This window comes from Mustelus asterias, chromosome 8, assembly GCF_964213995.1.
Source record: "Mustelus asterias chromosome 8, sMusAst1.hap1.1, whole genome shotgun sequence".
NCBI lineage: Eukaryota > Metazoa > Chordata > Chondrichthyes > Carcharhiniformes > Triakidae > Mustelus > Mustelus asterias.
Window position 1 is genome coordinate 17,385,275 of NC_135808.1, and position 20,473 is coordinate 17,405,747.

Here is a 20,473-nt window from a genome sequence, read left to right on the forward strand (position 1 = left end):
GAAGGATTCTATCAATTAACGCCCATTCAGAAGCTGAACCAGATTTGTTCTTTCCATGTTCGCCATTGCTATGCCAATTAAAATGATTGTGGTTGTCGGTGGGGGGGGGTGCAATGGGATGGAGAGGTAACTGAGCCATTCAGATAGGCCTGTGGCCTGTGTGATACCCTAGTAGACTGATGCAGGGCACCTCAATTCAACTGGCCTTAACAACTCTTGGACTGCACAAGGGTAGAAACGAGTTCCCGCTCCAGATCTGAGGCCAGAGCCTATGTGTCGATGGGAGGCAGCATCAAACTCAGCTGCGATATTCCTACCCCTCGGAATTCCCACTACCACCAAACCACCCCCTCCGCGAACCCACCCCACTGCAACCTATTATTAACCGACTTACCCGTACTCAATTGCAGGGAAGAAGGGAACTACCGGCAGACTCTTGGGAGCCTGAGTGGAGAGTGAGGACCCCTTAGTCAAGAGGAAGAAATAAGTGGCAGGAGGACTAAGTCTGAGATGACAGACGGGCTGACGTAAACTGTTTGCTGGCACCTTACTCAGATTGAGAAGATAGGCATGTGCTGGAAAGACAGAGAGTAGCAGGAGCACACCCAGCCTTGGCCAAGCGCCACCTGACACTGGGTATTGTCCATCCGGGGCTCACACAAGGAAACACCGTGCCATGGCAAGGTACACCCAGCCCTTAATGAAGTCCTTCAGGCCCCAGGCAAACTACGCAGGATCCCCATAGCAAAGTGTAGCTTGCTCTGGACAAGGTACACTCATTCTAATGTTCAGCCAAAATGTGAATATTGTATGTTACACTTAAGACACAACTTTCTCACAGATATATTTATATATATATTATATATATATATTTCTGGATGATGTTTTATTTTGCTGATTCATTTTTAATCTGAGCTGTTTAATGGTGAAGGTACTTCAATACTCACTGTCGGCCTCCTCTCTCCATGAGGAACTGGTTTTGTCTTAAAATGAACCATTGATATTCTAAACATTAAACAAAATACGTGATTCACCAACGCCTGGTATGATTCTTCTGTCATTATACGCACTGTGAGTCAACACAGGCATCTTTAGAAGACTAACATACACGGGAAAAGGAGCGGTGGCAGGCCATTCGGCCCATCGAGCCTGCTCCATCATCCAATTGGACCATGGTTGATCATCTACCTCACCGCTGCTGTCGCCATATCCTTTGATGTCATCAGTATCAAGAAGTCTATCGGTTTCTGCCTGGAACGCGCTAAATATCTGAGCTTCCACAGCCCTCTGGGCTGGAGAATTCACCATCTGTGAGTGAAGAAATTCCTCCTCATCTCAGTCCTAAATAGCCTGCCCCTCACTCTGAAACTGAGTGAGTTTCGAACAGGTCATCTCATTGGAACTTACAGAGTGTGAACAGGGTGGATGTGGATAGTTTCCTGGTTCTAGACTCACCACTCAGGAGGAAGTTATCCTGTCCACACCTACCCTTTCCACACTGTTTAAGAATTCTGTAAGTTCCAATGAGATCACCTGTTTGAAACTCACCCAGTTTCCTCAATCTCCTCATAAGTCAATAACACCAACGGAGGGATTAGTCTTTTCCTTCATTCATTCATGGGACATGGGCATCGCTGGCTGGCCAGCATTTATTGCCCATCCCTAGTTGCCCTTGAAACTGAGTGGCTTGCTAGACCATTTTAGAGGGCATTTGAGAGTCAACCACATTGCTGTGACTCTGGGGCACCTATAGGCCAGACCGGGTAAGGACAGAAATTTCCTTCCCTAAAGGACATTAGTGAACCAGATGGATTTTCCAACAATCGACAATGATTTGATGATCATCAGTAACTCCAGGTAGCTTTATTGAATTCAAATTCCACCATCTGCTGTTGCGGGATTTGAACCTGGGTCCCCAGAACATTAGTTGAGTTTCTGGATTAAAGTCGAGAGATAATACAACTTGGCCATCTGAATCCCCTCATAAAATTGGTGACCCTCCATTGCACTCACTCTATGATAAATGCCTCCTTCTTTAGGTAAGGAGACCCAAGTATACAATACTCCAGGTACATTCTCACTGAGACTCTACACAATTTCAGCAAGACATCTCTACTCCTGAACTTGAATGCTTTATCTCTCCAACAACTCACTGGATTGGCACAGAAACTCCCTAAGACCTCTTCAGCAGCATCTCCCAAAACCACAGCCTCTGTCCTCTGGGAGGGAAAGGGCAGCAGACATGGGGAAAGACCACCACCTACGTGCCTCCCTCCACGTCACAAACATCAACCTGAATTGGGCATACATCGGCCATTCCCTCATTACCACTGCTTCAAAACCCTGGGCTCCCCCCTACCCCTGTCACCCCCCCAACTCCTACACTACCTAATCACACCACAAGGACTGCAGTGGTTACAAACATACCTACAAGGAGCAGAAGGTAGTTCAGTCCCGTGAGCTCCAACATTAAATAAGGTGATGGCCAATCTGTCAGTAACCACCAATCTGCATCCCACCTACTCCAATAACCTTTCACCCGCATGGTCATCAAGGATCTATCCACGTCTGCCTTTACATAAAAACTAAAGGCAGGAGTGGGCCAATGGCTGATCATTGAATACAATATCCTGATTCCCCCCCTTTCTCCCATACCTCTTGATCCCTTTAGTCCCAAGAGCTATATCTAATTTCTTCTTGAAAATCAGACAACTTTTTGGCCTCAACTAATTTCTGTGGTAGTGAATTCCACACATTCACCACCCTCTGGGTGAAGAAATTTCTCCTCACCTCCATTCTAAAAGGATTACCCTTATCCTCAAACTATGACCCCTAGTTCTGGACTCCCCCAACATCGGGAACATTCTTTCTGAATCTACCCTGTCAGAATTTTATAAGTTTCTATGAGATCCCCTCTCACTCTCCTAAACTCCAGTGAATATAATCCTAACCGACTTAGTCTCTCCTCAAATGACAGACCTACCAATCCAGGAATCAGCCTGATAAACCTTCGCTTTCAAAAATCAAATGCCATGACCAGAGGTTGACCCTGCCCCAGTGGCCAAACCCACGGCTGCAAGCCGTAGGTGGGGAATTCCTTTATATGAATGGGTCGGCAGTGAACCTTGCAGTGTCATGCTGGCTTGGGGTTTTGATTGACCAATCAGGGAAATTATTCAAAGACTCTGCTTGCACCGTCTTTTCAGGAAGAGAGAATTCCAGAGACTCTCCACTCTCTGAGAAAAGAACATTTGCCATTTTAGTTACCCTGGTTCTGGCAGGTGGCCTGACACCTCCTACTCAATAGGTGAAGAGAGATGAGCAGAGAATCTTTGCCATGCCTGCAATGTACACACCCTGAGAATGATCTTTTTTTAAAAATGTGGCTGAACAACACAGTTGCTGGGTATGGACTCAGCTCTGCACTGAGCCAGCTGATGAACCACGCATAGTCCCATGATTCTGTTTTTTAATTATTCAATCTTAAGAGTCGTAGAATCCCTATAGTGCAGAAAGAGGCTATTCAGCCCAGTGATCAACAATCAACAATCCTGCCCAAGCCCTATCCCCGTAACCCCACATATTTACCCTGCTAATCCCCCTGACTAAAGGAGTCAATTTAGCATAGCCACCTAACCAGCACGTCTTTGGAGTGTGGGAGGAAACCGGAGGAAATCCACGCAGACACAGGGAGAATGTGCAAACTCCATACAAACAGTCACCCAAGGCTATGATGCAGAGATGCCAGTGTTGGACTGGGGCGGACAAGATGAGAGATCATTCGACACCAAACAAAGAACAAACAAACAAAGAACAATACAGCACAGGAACAGGCCCTTCGGCCCTCCAAGCCCACGCCGCTCCCCGGTCCAGGATTGAATCCTGAATCCAGGATCCCCGCCCAATTTTCCAGCCTATCTACATACCAATATCCTATCCACCGAGCTGTCCCTCACAGCTACGATGCTTTGTTCATCACAACCTATTAACTCACCCCCACCCCCCCATTCCAGACCATGTGATGTCCAGGGAGAGGCGAAAACCCAGAGTGAAAACCCCAGGGCCAATATGGGGAAAAAAAAATCTGGGAAATTCCTCTCCGACCCCCTGTGGCGATCGAAACGAGTCCAGGAGATCACACTGGCCCTGATCAGAAAATGCTTCCCAACCCTATTCATTTCCACTTCTGCTTTACGAACACCATCTGAATTCCCTGCCCCCGAGACAGGTTCCCAACTATCCGCAGTCTCGCTCTGTACTGGCACCAGCAAGATGATCATAGAATGAAGCCTTGAAACGAGAAACAAAGATCAATTAGCCCGCGCCGCTCCCTGGTCCAACTAGACCACTCTTTTGTAAACTCTGTTGTAGTCCAACAGGTTTAATTTAAATCACAAGCTTTCGGAGCACTTCAACTGACGAAGGAGTCGTGTCGAGTGACCTCTTATCTTGTTCACCCAAGGTTGGAGTCAAACCCGAGTCCCTGACCCTGACACAGTGCTAACCACTGTGCCCCTAAAAGGTATATAGGAGAATGTTTTTACACTCTACTGTCAATGGGGGTTTCCTGTCAAGGCTATGTATTTGTTCAAACTTAAGCTAATACAAAGACTCAAAATGCAGTGTACTGATTTTTAAGATGTGACTTTATTTAGCCAAATGATCGAGTGGGAGAATGATATGAGGAAGCCTAACACTCAAGGTACAGAATGTGGGCAGCTGGATATCAGTCTGAAAAACAATGCCCCTGTGAAGGCAATTATACATTTACCAAATCACATGGCCCGCCTTTCCGGTAGACATAATCCAATCATTAATACAAATCAGTCAATAATCGTCCTGTCATTCTCCAGCCAAGAACAATACACATCATGATCTAATGGGATTTCATTTGTTATTAATTACAGACAATACCCTCCTCCTGTTATCTCATAATATGAGACACTGGACATGAAACAGGAGAATAGTTCCCACGGAATTGAACCCACATGACTCTCGTCCGACCCTGAGAAATTCTTTATGTCTGCTTGCCACCTGTGTTATATCTCAGAGTTGTATGACCCTATTCATCAGGCTGGCATTGGTAGCCATCTTGTTCCCGACCACTGCTGATAGCATTACTGCTTTCAGTGGAACTATTGTTCCTTCCCTCTCCCAGTATTGTGTCACTGACTGAAGTTTCACAAAATGTAGCCAAAAGCAAGAAGCAAAATCTTGTAAATTCAAAATACATGTTTTAAATGAGAAATATTTGTTAATTATGCAGGGCTGTCTTCTATGGCAACAGCCCTGATTGGCTTATGTTCCCATAGTCCAAGATCATTCATTCTAAAGTTAGTATTGTCTTAGTGTTCCTAAACCTATGGTTATGTGTTAATTAGCCTAATTAACCACCCTACATCACTACTACCTCACGGTTCACAAAGCATTCAGCATACCTTCCTGCGCCAGTGAGTGTGGGAATGGGACTCGAACCCAGAGCTTCCTGGCTTAGAGGCCAGGATGCTAACCCACTGCACCACAAGACCTCTTCCGTGAGATGTGAGCATCATTAGAAATGATGCCCAGCCAGCGACGCCCATTTCCCACTAAAAAAAAAGGAAGTCCAGCATTTGCTGCCTAACCCTTGAACTGCGTGGCCTGCTAGCCAACTTCAGAAGGCTAAAGTCTGAAGTCACATTGCTGTGGCTCTGGAGTCACACATAAGCCAGACTGGGTAAGGATGGCAGATTGCCTTCCTTAAAGGGACATTAGTGAACCAGATGGGTTTTTAATTACAATCGATGACAGTCTTACAGTCACCATCGAAACTGGCTTTATCTTCTAGATTTATTAACTGAATTTAAATTCCACCAGCTGCCTTTGTGGGATTTGAACCCATGTCCCCCAGAGTATTAACCCAGACCTATGGATTACTAGCCCAATGACATTGCCACTTCACTACCGTTTCCCCTGATTTGCTGCCTTCTCCTCAACCTGCTATGCAGATATAGGGTTGCAAACACTCCAGGATTGGCCCTGGAGTTTCCAGTTATTGAGGACTAACCTCCAGCACACTGCTGTCAACAAGCACCCTGGAGAAAGGAGGCCTTCGAAAATCCAGGTATGTGTTTGTTTTACATTCTTTCATCCCTTCTCTTTAATGGCTATCTAAATATTGGCACCAGTTGGAGGCTGTTTGACTGACAGTCATGAGTTAATCAGTTAACATACAGTCTTCTTGCTTTCCTATTGGCCATGAGGACCTGTTTCCAATCTCCTCTCACACTCTCCTCCAGGTGCTGCTCAAAATTCAACGGCTGCCAGGGTGCAATTCGAACCCAAGTCCCCAGATCATTACCCTGGGGTCCCTGGATTACTAGTCCAGTGACAATACCACTGCACCAATATCTCCCCATAGTCCCAGGGAGTTTAGTCTCCCCAGTGTGCAGGAGACCGCATTGGGAGTGATAGAGATACTGATGGGGAGTGTGATGGGTGGGCAGCACAGTGGTTAAAAACATAGAAACATAGACATAGAAACATAGAAGACAGGAGCAGGAAGAGGTCATTTGGCCCTTCGAGCCTGCTCCGCCATTCATTACGATCATGGCTGATCGTCCAACTCAATAGACTAATCCTGTTTTCTCCCCATAACCTCGGATCCCATTCGCCCCAAGTGCTAGATCTAGTCGCCTCTTGAATCCATTCAATGTTTTGGCATCAGCTACTTCCCGTGGTAATGAATTCCACAGGCTCATCACTCTTTGGGTGAAGAAATGTTTCATCTCCATCCTAAATAGTCTACCCCGAATCCTCAGGCTGTGACCCCTGGTTCTGGACTCCCCCCACCATCGGGAACATCCTCCCTGCATCCACCCTGTCTGGTCCTTTTAGAATTTTATAAGTCTCTGTGGGATTCCCCCCTCATTCATCTGAACTCCAGCGAAAACAATCGTAACTTAATCAATCTCTCCTCATACATCAGTTAGCACTGTTGCCTCGCAGCATCAGGGACCCGGGTTCAATTCCGACCTCGGGTGACTCTGTGTGGAGTTTGCACGTTCTCCCTATGACTACGTGGGCTTCCTCCGGTTTCCTCTCTCAGTCCAAAGATGTGTGGGAAAGGGCATTGGCCATGCAGAAGTATCCTTTAGCGACAGGGGATTAGCAAGTAAATACGTAGGGTTACGGGGATAGGGGCTGGATGGAATTGTTTTCGATACAGGCTCGATGGGCCGAATGGCTTCCTTCTGCACTGGAGGGATTCTATGATTCATTTATTCTTTCTCAGGAAGAAGCCATTAATGGCATGGCTTGTATTTCTTGCCCATCCCCTCATTGACACCCCCTCCCCACAGCGAGCAGCAGATATGAACAGGTGCCAGAGTGTGGTGACTAGGGGACTTTCACAGTAACTTCATTGCAGCGTTAATGTGAGCCTACTTGTGACACTAATGCAGAAATAAACTTGAAACATGAGGTACTTGTAATTGTGACTTGCTAGGCCATGTAAGGAGGCAGCAGTGAAGAATCCGCCACACTGCTGTGGGGTAGGGTCACGTGTAGGTCAGAGTCAGATATCAGTGAACCAGTTAGCACTTCAAGACCTTCCTAACACCAAAAAATGTTACTCAGAAATGAAACATCTTGCAGGGCAGTGGGGCGATTGGCTGTGAGCTGCGCTCTGTCCACTTTTAATCATACCGGTGTTTAAGTTTTTTTTATCTCCAGGTGTTACCTTGTTTGGGGGCAGCACGGTGGCACAGTGGTTGGCATTGCTGCCTCACAGCGCCAGGGACCTGGGTTCGATTCCAGCCTCGGGTCACCGTCTGTGCAGAGTTTGCACGTTCTCCCCGTGTCTGCGTGGGTTTCCTCCGGGTGCTCCGGTTTCCCCCCCACAGTCCGAAAGACCTGCTGGTTAGGTGCATTGGCCGTGCTAAATTCTCCCTCAGTGTTCCCAAACAGGCGCCGGAGTGTGGCGACTAGGGGATTTTCACGGTATCTTCATTGCAGTGTTAATGTAAGCCTACTTGCGACAATAATAAATAAACTTTACTTTTACTTAAAAAAAACTGAATTCAAAACAAATCAGAGCGATTGCCTTTCCGCATCGCATTCTCTGAATTGTTACAATTTCTAACATGACTAACTCCTTGCACCACCGCCGTCCCTAGGCCAAAACATGTTTACTAAACCCTGCCTGCAGCCTCCAAAATAACCAGATCAGCCAAGTGGGAACTGATAATTTACTGGAAAGGTATCGAGTACGAAGCTGTTCAGCAGGATGTTACTCATTCCACTGGAGCCACAGCTGTGTCACTGAGCTGGCATCAATCACAGCCTCCCAGCCTTCTCTAGTCCAAGATAAAGAGTCCCAACCTCTCCAACCTATCCTCGTAGCTCCCGTTCTTTATCCCTGGAATCATTGTTGTGAATCTCCTCTGTACTCCAATGCCTTCACATCCTTCAGAGCGGTGAGGGCGATGACGGAGCATTGGTGAATGGCAGGACCACTAGTCGATCTCCTTAATCAATAATGTTGAAGGACTGGCACGGTGGCACAGTGGTTAGCACCGCTGCCTCACAGTGCCAGGGACCCGGGTTGATTCCTGGCTTGGGTCACTGTCTATGTGGAGTCTGCACGTTCTCCCCGTGTCTGTGTGGGTTTCCTCCAGGTGCTCTGGTTTCCTCCCACAGTCCAAAGATGTGCGGGTTAGGTGGATTCATAGATCATAGAGTCCTTACAGTGCAGAAGGAGGCCATTCGGCCCATCGAGTCTGCACCGACCACAATCCCACCCAGGCCCTATCCCCATAACCCCATGCATTTACCCTGCTAGTCTCCCTGATACTAAGAGGCAGCTTAGCATGGCCAATCCACATAACACGCACATCTTTGGACCATGGGAGGAAACCGGAGCATCTGGAGGTATCCCATGCAGACACAGGGAGAATGTGCAAACTCCATACAGACAGCGACGCAATTCGGGAATCGAACCCGGGTCCCTGGCGCTGTGAGGCAGCATTGCTGCCCATGGTCATGGTAAATCACCCCTTATTGTCAGGGTAAAATACCTGGGGTTAAGGGATAGAGACTGGGCGCGTTGTGATTGGTGCAAACCCTATGGACCAAATGGCCTTCTGCGCTGTAGGGATTCTATGATTGCAAAAGATAATGGAGAAGGGTAGAGAGTGAATTTGAATCAATGAAGGTGTGATCCTTCCTCGCACTCACCTGTGTCCCCCTCAAAAACATTCACCCAGAATACTTTGGAGCGGGGACTCCTTCAGTTTGACTGTCTTGTATTTCCCTTTCGCTGGGAGTTTGTAACTGATAACAAAATCTTAAAGGGTGCAGAGGAGACCATTTGGCCCATCGAGTCTGCACTGACTCGCCAAAAGAGCTTCCTATTCCCCTGCCTTGTCCCCGTAACTGCGCAATTCTCTATTTTCAGATCGCAATCCAATTCCTTTTTAATACCTCGATCGAATCTGCCTCCACCACCCTCTCAGGAAGTTCATTCCAGAATTCAACCACCCCCTAGGTGAAAACCCTTCTCTTCCCATCACTTCTACTCTACTGCGTGGAGACACGGGGAGAACGTGCAAACTCCACGCAGATAGTCACCCAAGGTTGGAATCGAACCCTGGTCCCTGGCGCTGTGAGGGCACAGTGCTAACCACTGTGCCACTGTGCCCTTATTTGTGAGGTTAAATTGTGGGTTCAATGGCATAATAATCCAACCATTTGTGGCTGATTGTAATCCACAGGGTATCTCTTACTCTCAAGTCGCTGGGGGCGGTATCTGGAATAATAAAGAACAGACAATGCTGGAAAAACTCAACAGGTCTGGCAGCATCTGTGGAGAGAGAAACAGAGTTGACATTTCAAATTCGTATGACCTTACCCTCTCCACAGTTGGTGCTGAGTTTTTCCAGCATTTTCTGTTTTAATAACAGCAAGTGCCACGAAGCTATTTTTCCAAAAAATTGCTCCCGATCTCAATTTGCAATTCCCGATGGCTACAGGTTTACTAAACTGCCCCTTCCCCGCACCATCCCCAGAATTCTGCGAGACCGGCATGAATGCTTCTTCTCTGCCTGGGAGGAAACAGCCTAGGAGGGAAAAGCCAGGGTCCATGTGAGGACCTCCTCTCCTATTCACTTGTGTGGACCCCTTTCATCATGCAGGTCAGAATTCTCCGCTTCCCTGTTCCCACTTGGGAAAAGCCCTCAAGGACAGAAGGGGCGAATCCAAGTTCCCATTTTCTGTACCTGTGGAAAAATTTAAATACAAGTGTCACAAGTAGGCTTACATTAACACTGCAATGAAGTTACTGTGAAAATCACCACACTCCGGCGCCTGTTTGGGTACACTGAGGGAGAATTTAGATGGCCCAATGCACCTAACCAGCACATCTTTCGGACTGTGGGAGGAAACTGGAGCACCCGGAGGATAACCATACAGACACAGGAAGAACATGCAAACTCCGCACAGACAGTGACTCAAGCCGGGAATCGAACCCGGGTCCCTGGCGCTGTGAGGCAGCAGTGCTAACCACTGTGCCACCGTGCCATCCTGTCTGGAGCTGTGATTCAATACTGTTTGCTCTCTCTCCTGAAAAAGAATCCCAACCTGGTTATCCCGGTTACTTTCCAGAAAGTAATTCGCGGTGGCACAGTGGTTAGCACTGCTCCCTCACAACTCCAGGGACCCGGGTTCAATTCCAGCCTTGGGTCACTGTCTGTGTGGAGTTTGCACGTTCTCCCCATGTCTGCGTGGGTTTCCTCCGGGTGTTCCGGCTTCCACCCACACTCCGAAAGGTGTTCGGGTTAGGTGGATCGGCCATGCTAAATTGCCACTTAGTGTCACAGTGATTAGCAGGGTAAATACATTTGGTTACGGGCGTAGGGCCTGGGTGGGATTGTTATTGGTGCAGGCTTGATGGGTTGAATGGCCTCCTTCTGCACTGTAGGGATTCTATGAATGGCACAGGTCATTTAGTTTATTTATTTTTTACTCGTTTATGGGATGGGGGCATCGCTGCCAATACCGGTATCTGTTTCCCTTCCCTAATTAGTGAAGCAGAATGGGGCTTTACAACAATCAATGATAGCTTTATGTTCGCCGTAACGTGGAGGTTCCCTTCCAAGTCACTCACCATCCTGACATGGAAATATGTCACAGTTCTCTCACTGTGGCTGGGTCACTCTCTCCCTAACAGCATTGTGGGTGTACCTACACCTCAGAGACTGCTGTGGTTCAAGAAGGCAGCTCACCACCACCTACTCACGGGGCAATTAGGGATGGGCAAGAAGTGCTGGTATAGCCAACGATGCCCACATCCCATAAAGGAATTTCTAAAAAAATACTGAGATTAGTTTTCAATCTCAGATTTTTTTTGTTAGCTGAATTTAAATTCCACCAGCGGCTATGGTGGGATTTGAACCCTCTGTCCCACAGCACTCGGCTGCGCCCTTGTATTACCAGTCCAGTGGCATCACCAATAACCACCATCACCCCGATACTGCCTTCACCTACTGACTGTGAATTGGATTCAACCTCATCGCAGTGCTCAGTAACAAGAGCGGGCTGTTCCACTGCAGAAGGCAGCAGATCCAAGGGCCCACATTCCACTTACCCACTTTCCAACAGCACTTCCAAGAAAGGGAAGCCTGACTAACTTCCTGCTGCTTAGGACCCCAGGAGGTAAACAGCCAGGCCCCGTTTTGTACTGGGACAGGAGACCACCCTGCGTTAGCAGGGGCGGTGAACAAAGATTATCATTGCTACAGCACCTTCCTCAGTACGTCCCCAAGTGCTTCATGGATAAAGGTGCTTTCGAAGTGTAGTCAAGGGCTGTGATGTAGGAACTGAGCAGCCAATGTGTGCACAGCAAGCCTCCACCAGGGTTAGCTAACCTGACCGTTGTTTGAATGTCACATGTCAGATAGGGACACCAGATCTTCTTGGAGTGCCACAGCACGCTTTGCATTCGCTCCTCCAAAAGATGGCACTTCCGGCAGTGTGGCACTCCCTCAGTACTGCACTGCAGTGCCAGCCAGGGATTTGTGCTCAAATATCTGGATTGGGGGGGTGAGGTGGGGCGGGGGGGGGGTTGCTTGAACCCAAAACCTTCCGAAGTGAGAGGCGAAGGTGCTGACACACAGTGTTCCAGCTGTGGCCTCACCAAATTCTACACAACTCCAACATGACTTCCTTGCTTTTGTAATCTGTGGCTCGATTGATAAAGGCAAGTGTCCCATATGCCCTTTCCATCACCCTACTAACACCCTACTACCCTTCCGCTTTCAGAGATTTGTGGACGAACACACCAAGGTCCCCTTGTTCCACAGAACTTCCTAGTGTCCTTCATTCATTGAGTCCTTTCTTGTCAAATTACTCCTTCCAAACTGTATCACCTCACACTTTTCAGGGTTAAATTCCATCTGCCACTTATCCGCCCATTTGACTATTCAGCTATATCTTCTTGTAGCCCAAGATACTCCGCCTCACTATCAACCACCAATCCAATCTTTGTGTCATCCGCAAACTTACTAATCCTACCCCCCACATAGTCATCAATGTTATTTATGTAAATGACAAATAATAGGGGGCCCAACAGGTTTCCAGTCACTAAAATCACCCTCTGTCTCCTACAACTGAGCCAATTTTGAATCCACTTTATCAAATTACCCTGTATCCCATTTGAATTTACTTTCTTTACAAGTCTCCCATGTGGAACCTTGTCAAAGGCTTTGCTGAAATCCATATGAACTATATCGACTGCACTACCCTCATCTACACACCTGGTCACCTCCTCAAAAAATCCAATCAAATTTATTAGGCATGACCTTCCTCTGATGAAGCTATGCTGACTATCTCTAATCAAGCTTTGCCTCTCCAAGTGGAGGTAGATGCCCTCCTTCAGAAGTTTCTCTAATAGTTTCCCTACCACTAACGTGGGACTCACTGGTCTGTAGTTTCCTGGTTTATCTCTACAACCCTTCTTAATTAGCAGAACCACATTAGCTGTTCTCCAGTCATCTGGCACCTCTCCCATGGCCAGAGAGGAATTGAAAATTTGGGTCAGCACCACTGCAATCTCCTCCCTTGCCTCCCACAGCAGCCTCGGGCACAATTCATCCGGACCTGAAGATTTATCCACTTTTAAGGCTGCCAACACCTCCAATATCTTGTTCCTCCTTATGTCAATTTGCTCAAGAACCTCACAGTCTCCCTGAATTCTATATCATCGTCCTCATTCTCTTGGGTGAGGACAGGTGTGAAGTATTCATTCAGCACTCTACCAATGTCCTCTGGCTCCACCCACAGATTGCCCCCTTGGTCCCTCATGGGTCCTACTCTTTCTCTGGTTATCCTCTTCCCATTGATATACTTATTGCGAGGTCTTCATGAGAAGATGAGATTCTCATTCTTAGAAGGGGCAAGTATAAGGGCTTTGATGGATAAGAAGAAGGAACAGTAACCAGAGGTCAAAGAGCTCAGGAAATTGGTAAATGAATCAGACACCAACTGAGAACTACAGAACGACCTGGGTTTCAAAATATAAACTTGCTGATTTACCAGGATTCAACAAGTACAGGCCATAGACCTCTTTTTAGGTCAAACCAAACCAAGTAAACAAACTCAGATTAAGTCAGGACAAAGTAAAAGGGGCAGCTCCCCAAAAAGGAGGGGGAACAGCCCGAACAGAAATCAAAATACAAAGGAAACTTAAAAACATCAAATTAAAATGTGATTATTAGGGTCGATAACGCACCCCAACCCCTGCGGTGCCCAGCGGGCGCGGAAAGCGTCAACCTCGCCCGTGGACACCGCATGCTCCCTCTCCAGGGACACCTGGCCGCGAACGTAGCCGCGGTAGAGGGGAAGACAGTCAGGATGGACGGCCCCCTCGATCGCCCGCAGCCTGGACCGGTAAATGGCGCCTTTCGCCAGGCCCAGGAGCAGGTTCACGAGGAGGTCGCCATCCCGACCCTCCCCTCTCCGCACCCGGGTGTCCGTAGATCAGGAGCGTGGGACTGAAGTGCAGACAAAACATCAACAAAAGGTTCTTTAGGAAAACATAAAGGGAGTGCAGCCTAAGACACTCAACATAGACATGGTCCACGGACTCCACAAGGCCGCAGAAAGGGCAGTCTTCGGAGCCCGTGAACCTGTGAATCCTACGGTTGTGCGGAACTGCTGCATGCATCACCCTCCACCCCAGGTCCCCGACGTAATTGGGGGAGATCCCTCCGTAGAGGGACCTCCAGCGGGGACCTCCGCCGCCCGGCGGCAACAAGGCCCGGCAAGGTGTATCCGGGCGACAGGCGAGGAGGCGGTAGTGGAAGGTGTGCAGCAGCAGCCCGCACAGGAAACGCCTCCGCGCGGTAGAAAAAGGCACGGAGGTACAGGCCATAGAATCATAGAATAGATCATAGAATCTCTACAGTGCAGGAGGAGGCCATTTGGCGCATCATCAGCCATGTTTGTGGGGGCAGAGGAGGGAGAAGAACAAGCTTGTCCAGTGTAATGCCAGGCCATAGGCAAAGATCTCACCTCCCATCCCGTAGATCCAGCTGCTGTAGCCAATTGGTTGAGGTTAGCTCTCTTCTCTCTTAGGCAGCCCCTCGGAGTCAAGGATGGCATTCTGCCATGTTAAAGAAATGAGTTCTCGGGTGACCAATGGGTCCAATGTGCGACCTGCAGTCTCTATCGCAGGTGGGCAGAAGGTGGTTGGAGGAACAGCTGGGTGGTTGGGGTGTCCGGGTCGCCACGCGCTCCTGTCGCCGCTAAACATTTGGTTTTGGGGGGAATAGCTAGGATAAATGCATGGGGCTACGGGGATAGGGTCTGGGAGGGATTGTGGTCGGTGCAGACTCAATGGGCCGAACGGCCTCCTTCTGCAATGTCGGGATTCTAAATTCTATGATTCAGTTTGTTCTCGGCGATGAAACTCGAGGTGTTCAGCTCCTTCCCGAATGCTTTTCCTCCACTTCGGGCAGCCTGGGGCTGAGGGATTCTCCGCGTATCGGTGATGGGAATGTTGCAATTATTCATGGAGGTTTTTAGGGTGTCCTTGAGGTGTTTCCTCTGCCCTCCTGGGGGCTCGCTTGTCATATCTTTTTGGTTTGACTTGATTTATTGTCACACGTATTGGGATACAGTGAGAAGTATTGTTTCTTGTGCACTATACAAACGAAGCATACCATTCATAGAGAAGGAAAGGAGAGAGTGCAGAATGTAGTGTTACAGTCATGGCTAGGGTGTAAAGAAAGATCAGCTTAATGCGAGGTAAGTCTATTCAACAGTCTGATGGCAGCAGGGAAGAAGCTGTTCTTGAGTCGGTTGGTACATGACCTCAGACTTTTGTATCCTTTTCCCAACGGAAGGTGGTGGAAGAAAGTATGTCCAGGGTGAGTGGAGTCCTTAATTATGCTGGCTGCTTTGTCGAGGCAGCGGGAAGTGTAGACGGAGTCAATGGATGGGAGGCTGGTTTGAGTGATGGACTGGGCTTTGTTCACGACCCTAGTAGTTTATTGCGTTGTTGAACAGAGCAGGAACCATACCAAGCTGAGATACAACCAGAAAGAATGCTTTCTATGTTGCATCTGTAGAAGTTGGTGAGAGTTGGTAAGCTCCGAGTAGACTTCATTGTGGTGTGGCCAATTGATTGCGGTGAGCACCGAGCCCAAATGAAACAAACCTTCCCCGAACAGGACAAAGACACAACCACAATGAATCACTGGCAGGATTTGAACTGGTGCACAGGATGCCCGCTGGAATACTATAAAGACAAGAACAGCTTGGCTGCTTCTCAGAGGTAGCAGTCTCACATCAAGTCACATGTACTGTATCCAGTAGATTTCCACTCACGCAGCATGAGTTAGATCCATGGCGATACAAAGAGAGGGTTGCACAAGAACAGCACCAACCAGGAAACAAAAGGAGCCCAGGCTGTGCTCCGGTTTCACAGGTGTGCAAAGAGACCTGCTTAAAAAAAAAACAAATCTCCATTCTCGTGCACTCCACCCTCCTTCAGAAATGACAGAACCAAACAAGCTGCATTCCAGCACAGTAACTTAACAGGGCCAGAGGTCACAGTTGAAAGTTGGCAGGGAAATGATCACAGTGCAGAAGAAAAATCTTCAGAGAATGGGTTGTACATGTCCGCAATATACCTGCTCCTCCACAAGGGGCAATGCAGGGTGGGGTGGGATGTGAGGGAAGCAGGGTGGAATTTTAAAGGTTATTCCCCCTTGTTGTGGATTCCCCTACACAGGAGGAAATTATTTCATAGAATCATGGAACCCTTGCAATGCAGAAGGAGGCCATTCGGCCCATCACCTTAACCCCACACATCTAATCTACACATCTTGGGACACCAAGGGCCAATTTACCATGACCAATCCACCTAACCCACATATCTTTGAACGATGGGAGGAAACCAGAGCACCCAGAGGAAACCCACACAGACACGAGGAGGACATGCACCTCCACACAGACAGTGACCCAAGGCTGGAATTGAACCCGGGTCCCTGGTGCTGTGAGGCAGCAGCGCTAACCACTGTGCCACCCCAATCTCTTACCCTTTCTAAAACACCTCATAGTAGATCACTGCTTAATCAGTATACAAGGAAAGATGAACTTATCTGTGCAATCTGTCCTAATAAATTTAACCCTTGTTTTTAAACAGATTGCAGTTTTCTGAGATGCAGAGGGATCTGGACATCCTAGCGCACAAAGCACAAAAGACTAGTATGCAGGTAAAGCAAGTAATTGGGAAAGCTAACAGAATGATATCTTATGCTGCAAAGGGAACGAATTGAAAACAGAAGTGGGGAGGTTACACTTCAGTTGTACAGGACATTTGTGAGGCCATATCTGGAATATTGTATACAGTATTTGTGTCCTTATTTAAGAAAAGATGCAAGTGTGTTAGAAACAGTTCAGGGAAAGGGTGGTTGCCTTATGAAGAAAATGTTGAACAGGCTAGGTGTTTGGATTAAGAGGTGACGACTAAAACTTATAAGATCCTGAGGGGTCTTGACAGGGTGGATGTGGAGATGTTTCCTCTTGTGGGAGAACCTAGCACTCAGGGACCACCGTTTAAAAATAAGAGGCCACTCATTTAAGAGAGATTAGAAATCTTTTCTCTGAGCGTCATAGAGGTTTACAGCATGGAAACAGGCCCTTGAGCCCAACTTGTCTATGCCACCCTGTTTTCCCAGTAAGCTAGAACCAATTGCCTGTGTTTGGCCCATATCCCTCTATACCCATCTTACCCATGTAACTGTCTCAAAGTTTTTAAAAGCTTTTAGTGGCAAGACTCTGGAACTCTTCCTCAAAAGTCTTCGAAAATTTTTAATGCAGAGATAGATTCTTGATAAGCAAGAGGGTGATAAGCATGGGGATGTAGCTCAGTGGTAGAACGTACAAGGCCCCGGGTTCAATTCCCGGCATCTCCACTTTTGGGCGGCACAGTGATTGCCACAGCTGCCTCACAGCGCTAGGGACCCGGGTTCAATTCCAGCCTCGAGTCAGTGTGTGGAGTCTACATGTTCCCCCAGTGTCTGCGTGGGTTTCCTCCGGGTGCTCAAGTTTCATCCCACACGTGCAGGTTAGGTTGATAGGCCACGCTAAATTACCCCTTAAGTGTCGGGGGGGCGGGGAGATTAGCAAGGTAAATATGTGGGGTTACGGGAATAGGTTCTGGGTGGGATTGTGTTCGGTGCAGACTCGATGGGCCAAATGGCCTCCTTCTGCACTGTCGGGATTCTATGAAAGGTTAGCGAGGGGTAGGTGGGAATGTAGGCTTTAAGTTCTGTTAATCCAGACAGCCCAGTGCCCTGGGGAACATGGGTTCAAATCCCACCATGGTGGAATTTACAACTATCATGGATTGCCAACCCTCAATACCCTCTCGTTCACCCCCTCCCCTACAATGTGGTTGATCCTTAATCAGCTTCTGAAATGGCCCAGCCAAACCAGTCAGCCAATTCAAAGAGAAATTAGGGATGGGCAACAAATGTCAGCCTTGCCGATGACGTCCAAAGCCACACGTCACAGTGGGGCCCAGCCCTATTCAGCTCATCAAGCTGCTGCCAGCTTTTGAAAAGGCTCTTCAATTAGTTCCACTCACTTGCTCTCTTCCCACTCTCAATAACAGAAGTGACACACCAACAGCGCTCACTTTGGCATCTTAGCGAAAGATGGTGTGTGGGTACAATCGCTTTTTGCAGGTCACGGACAGCCCACTGGAGAGACTAATTGGACAAACAGCACCCCCTCCCCCACTACCCTGAGTAACATCACTAATGTGCCTTAGCAATCAGCTGTCAAAGGAGTCTACATTAAAACACCAACTGGCCACCCATTGCTCTCAGACCACTCATATAACTCCAATCTGCACAACAAAACAAAACCCAAATGAGAACTAGCCTCTGAACCAAGGACATCCTGATGAAATCAGACTGTTTGATATGAGCAGCTAAACATATCTCTGTTGTTTTGTAAGGGGAGATTTTTTTTTAAAGTACTGTCACAAGTGGTCTTACATTAACACCGATGAAACTACCGTGAAAATCCCCCAGTCACCACACTCCGGCACCTGTTCGGGTACACTGAGGGAGAATTTAGCACGGCCAATGCACCTAACCAGCACGTCTTTTAGACTGCGGGAGGAAACCAGAGCACCCAGAGGAACCCCACGCAGTCACAGGGAGAACGTGCAGGTTCTGCAGTGACCCAAGCCGGGAATCGAACCTGGGTCCCTGGTGCTGTGAGGCTAACCACCGTGCCACCAGCCAGTAGGATAATGGCAATTGTAGACTAGCTCATGTCCTGGGGGAATAACACCGGTTAAAATCCTACTCCGACAGCTGGTGGAATTTGAATTAATAGATTTTTAAAATCTGGAATTGAAAGCTTCAATGACAGCGATCACGACACTATTATAGGTTGTCGTAAAAAACTATCCAGTTCACTAATATCCTTTAGGGAAGGAAATCTGCCGTCCTTACCCGGTCTGGTCTACATGTGACTCCAGAGCCACAGCAATGTGTTTGCCTGTTAACTGCCCCTCTGAAATGGCCAAGTGAGACACTCAGTTCAAGGGCAATTAGGGATGGGCAACAAACGCTGACCTTGCCGGCGACACCCACATCCCACAAAATAAAACGTGGGTTTCCTCCGGGTGCTCCGGTTTCCTCCCACAGTCCAAAGATGTGCGGGTTAGGTTGATTGGCTATGCTAAAAAAAATTGCCCTTAGTGTCCTGAGATGCATAGGTTTGAGGGATTAGTGGGTAAATATGTAGGGGTGGGATTGTGGTCGGTGCAGACTCGATGGGCCGAATGGCCTCTTTCTGTACTGTAGGGTTTGTGATTCAAAAAACTATCAGATAGCAGCCTGCTTTGCATCTCTTCCTCGCTGCTTGCAGAGATCACAGGCACTAAGCCAAAAGATAAACATCCGCAATGTATTTCACACAAGGAGGAAACACTTTATAAAAAGTGCCCTCACTTTCGCAACAAAGGAAGCACAGAAGCTAATCTGCCTCCATACAACTCACGGGCAGGGAACTCGACATCGTAAATATTTTTTCCTTCATGTCTCTTTTGCCAATATATTGCAGGAAACATAGCAACCAATTTCCACACAAGCTCCCAAAAACAGATTATGTTTCAGAGAAGGATAAGCTTTAACGAAAAAAAATCTTAATTATACAGAGCTTTTCAGGACCACCGGATGTCTCTGTGCTTTATAGCCGACAGGTTACTTTGAAGCGTGCTCAGCGCTGTACTAAAGAGCTTTCGATTGTCACAGTATGGAAGCAGCCATTTGACCACCTCTTGTGTCCCCTCTGCCAGAACAGCTCATCTCACCCCACTCCCCTGGCTCTGCAAACTCTCTCTTCTCAGATGATTATCAGATTCTTCTTTGAAAGCCCCCCCACCACACACACTGGGCCAGTGCATGCCAGATTTAAACCATTGCACAAAAATGCTTTTCCTCGCGTGGCCACTATTGCCGATGTGCTGTAGGAGACTCAGCAGCCGATTTGTACAGTGCAAATCCCCCTCCCCCCCGCCCCACCAACTTCAATCACCAGCAACAATCACCAGATACTGTGTTTTTGTGATCCGGATGGCAGGATAAAAATTGGCTAAGACACGGAGGGTCTCTGCTCTTTTGAAGTATGCTACCATAGGATCTTTCGGAGTGGCAGACGAGGTCTCAGTTTAACGACTTGCCCAACGGTGCAGCACTCCTTCCCCACCAGCACTGCACTGGAGCACAAGCCTAAATCTTTGCGCTGGACCGGGACTTGAAGTTGGAATCTTGCGACTCAGGAGGCGAGAATGGTACCAACTGAGCCACAACTGACACTCAATACAGTGAACAGTACAATATCAAAGCACAGATCCATTCAGCAGCCCTCATTTGCCCCAAACCATTCTTTATGACGAGCAGAGACGACAAGG